At 42.9% G+C, this 3,583-nt stretch overlaps 2 protein-coding genes across 5 annotated transcripts in view; one reads left to right on the forward strand and one right to left on the reverse strand.

Annotated features, from left to right (window-relative positions):
• The window catches only part of LOC106877380 (solute carrier family 28 member 3), a 184,474-nt gene that overhangs the window by 179,700 nt on the left and 1,191 nt on the right, over positions 1-3,583 (reverse strand). The gene's annotated exons all lie outside the window — the stretch shown is intronic.
• The window catches only part of LOC106877379 (uncharacterized), a 39,397-nt gene that overhangs the window by 9,421 nt on the left and 26,393 nt on the right, over positions 1-3,583 (forward strand). The gene's annotated exons all lie outside the window — the stretch shown is intronic.

The following is a 3,583-nucleotide window of genomic DNA, read 5'->3' on the forward strand; positions in this document are numbered from 1 at the left end:
GGGGGGGGGGGGATTGTGTGTATGAGTAAGAGGAAAAGTGAGAGGGAAAGCGAATGTCTGTTTATGAATGACTGACTGTTCGCATGTTGGCTAAGCATTAAAGTGGGTGTATATATGTGTGTGTGTATACATAAACAAACATGCATACATACGTATGTGTATATATATATATATATATATATATATATATACATAAACATGCATACATACGTATGTGTATATATGTATACATACATAAACAAACATGCATATACACATACGTATGTATTCATACATGTGTGTGTGTGTGTGTGTGTGTGTGTATGTACAGTATAGTATAGTATGGTTCCAGGTTCCCACTAGATGAGGTAGACAGAAACTGAAAAGAAGCCCGTCGTATGTGTGTGGCTGTGAGTGTGTGTGTGCGTGTGTCTGTGAGTGTGTGTGTGCGTGTGTCTGTGTTTGTCCGCCCCCCCCCCACCGTTTGATAACCGGTGCTGATATGTTTACGTCCCCGTAATCTAGAGGTTCGGCAAAAGAGTCGATAGAACAAGTACCAAGCTTTACGATAAAATAAGTACCGGGGTCGATTCATTCATTCGACTAAAAGTTCCTAGAGGCAGTGCTCCAGTGTGGCCGCAGTCTAATGACAGAGACAAGTAAATAACTGTACTGAGTGTAATGTAGTATAGTACAGTGTAATATAGGGTGATGTTGTATGGTGTAGTGTAGTCATGTATGGACTATTAGTTAAGAAGTTCATTTAGTAGGTATGAGGTTCCGCTCGGGATCGATCCCGCTGCGGAGCACCTTGAGTAGTTTCTTTTACCATAGTCACAAGTAGACAGAAACCTTATGAATGAAACTGGAGCGAAGGAAACAGTACGGAAGCTTGCTAGATGGTTTGTATCTGTAACCCTTAAATTTAGTTTTGTCTTTCTCTCTTCGTCCTTCCGAATACTCGGCCACTTGCGTTAGTGGTAACATGTGATCCAGAACAGCTTGTTGGACGGTCGGGTCGTAGGCGACTAAACTGGTAACCCCGCCAAACTTACTTGGTGAGGAGGGTGATTTTTGGACACCTTGCGGAATGAAAGACAAGACCCGTCAAAGGACGGAGGAACTCCGGAGAGTCATCGGCCATCGAATATAGTCATGGGTAGATGGTACCCACCCTTGAAGACAATCCATATAGGGGAAGGAAATCTGTGAAATAAACACCGTTCATTGAAGACTTGCAATCAGCTGATACTGTTTTGGACTAAAAATTATGACATGAGGATGTTATAGTTACGCCTAGGGACGACTAATAATAATGATAATAATAATCCTTTCTACTAAAAGCACAAAGCCTGAAATTTGGGGAAGGGGACCAGCCGGTTACATCGACCCCAGTGTTTCACTGGTACTTAATTTATCGACCCTGAAAGGATGAAAGGTAAAGTCGACCCCGGCAGAATTTGAACTCAGAACGTAAAAACGGACGAAATGCTGCTAAGCATTTTCCCCGCTGTGCTAACGATTCAGCCAGCTCGTCGCCTTAATAATAATAATAATAATAATAATAATAATAATAATAATAATAATAATAATAATAATAATAAGAAGAAGAAGAAGAAGAAGAAGAAGAAGAAGAAGAAGAAGGAGAAGGAGGTGGAGGAGAAGAAGAAGAAGAAGAAGAACCCTTCGTACTAAAGGCACAAGGCCTGAAATTTTACGGGAGGGGACAAGTCGATTGCATCGACCCCAGTGTTTCACCGGTACTTAATTTATTGACCCCGAAAGGCAAAGACAAATAATAATAATAATAAAAATAATAAAAATAATAATAATAATAATAATGATAATAATAATAAAGAGGGACTAATTTATCATACGTTGTTTCATGTTGATTGTGTCTCAGGGTTACGTTAACGGTACACGTGTCTGTGAAATACTCAATCGCTTTTGAATAATCTGGCTATAGATAGGATAAATGATTCAACCGGTGGAATAATTAACCATTTTTTTTGTTTTTGTTTTTAAAGAGTGAAACGTTGTTGTTGTTGTGATTGTTGTTTAGCCTAGGGTCTCTCCTGACTGAGTAAGTCTTTCTTTGACCAAATGCGTTCCATATTTGACATCCATTGTTTGGTATGCTTTAGGTCAATGCGACTCATTGGCAGTTGTAAGAGGGTCGGTATTCTTGGCTTTCTGTGGATCGTCTCGGTTCTCTGAGAAATTCCGCCGACGTTTACTTTGCTTTTCATCCTTGGGTGGGTGGGGGACTGTAGCTGAACTACCAGTCTCTCTCTCTCTCTCTCTCTCTCTCTCTCTCTCTCTCTCTCTCTCTCTCTCTCTCTCTCTCTCTCTCTCTCCCTCTCCCCCCTCTGTCAATCAGACTTTCTCTCTTCTGCAAAACATCGACTGTGATCCGATCACGAGAGGGACGGGCTCCACCAAAACTAAAAATGTCCAAGGTATTGCACATGTTACGACGGCATCACTACGATTCCGTCAAGGAGTTGAAAGTTCAAGGCATGGCAAAGCAGAATTTCGATCTACGTTTTCCCTGGTGTAATATGGAAGTAGAAGGGCTGTATTTATGTCCCTTCATAGGGTCTCCGAGGCCGAGGAGGTGATGGAAGAAGGCAATCCCCGTTTGTCTTGAATATTTTCCTGTCTAGAACTGCAGGAAAAAAACCCATGAACAGTGAGGTGATCCCAGAGGAAGTCGAGAAATAACGGTTCATGCGGGGCCTGGAATAGTGTTCACAATGTTGGCACTCCGTCGCTTACGACGTCGAGGGTTCCAGTTGATCCGATCAATGGAACAGCCTGCTCGTGAAATTAACGTGCAAGTGGCTGAGCACTCCACAGACACGTGTATCCTTAACGTAGTTGTCCGGGATATTCAGCATGACACAGTGTGACAAGGCTGACTCTTTGAATTACAGGCACAACAGAAACAGGAAGTAAGAGTGAGAGAAAGCTGTGGTGAAAGAGAACAGCAGGGTTCGCCACCATCCCCTGCCGGAGCCTCGTGGAGCTTTAGGTGTTTTCGCTCAATAAACACTCACAACGCCCGGTCTGGGAATCGAAACCGCGATCCTATGATCGCGTGTCCGCTGCCCTAACCACCGGGCCATTGCGCCTCCACTAGTGTTCACAGTATGTAGATGCGAATGATTCAGGAGTACCTGAGTCGAGGTGATACGATACCAACTATGATGGTCACTGTAAGCAGAAAGAAGTGACAACTTATTTGTGGCTCAGCTGTTGGATATGTTGATGGGTGGCATCATGTCAATCTAGTCTAGGTGCAGTGTAAGATGTTTGTCTTATTGTCCTAAAATATTCCGTTTAAAAGTGAAGGAGGCGCGGCTGTTATTTCTAACAGGTCGGATGAATGTGTAAAGGTATCCTTGTTGGAATGACGTATGGTGGAGTGTTCAAGTACAACATTTGGTAGAATCCCAGTCTCACAATCCATGCTCTTACGTTGGTGTAGAGATGTGAAAGACAGATATTTGTATAGGCATGTTTGTGTGTCTGAGTGTGTCTCTGTCTGTGTGTGTGTGTGTGTGTGTGTGTGTGTGTGTGTGTGTGTGTGTGTGTGTGTGTG

This window comes from Octopus bimaculoides, chromosome 18, assembly GCF_001194135.2.
Source record: "Octopus bimaculoides isolate UCB-OBI-ISO-001 chromosome 18, ASM119413v2, whole genome shotgun sequence".
In the NCBI taxonomy this organism is placed as follows: Eukaryota; Metazoa; Mollusca; class Cephalopoda; order Octopoda; family Octopodidae; genus Octopus; species Octopus bimaculoides.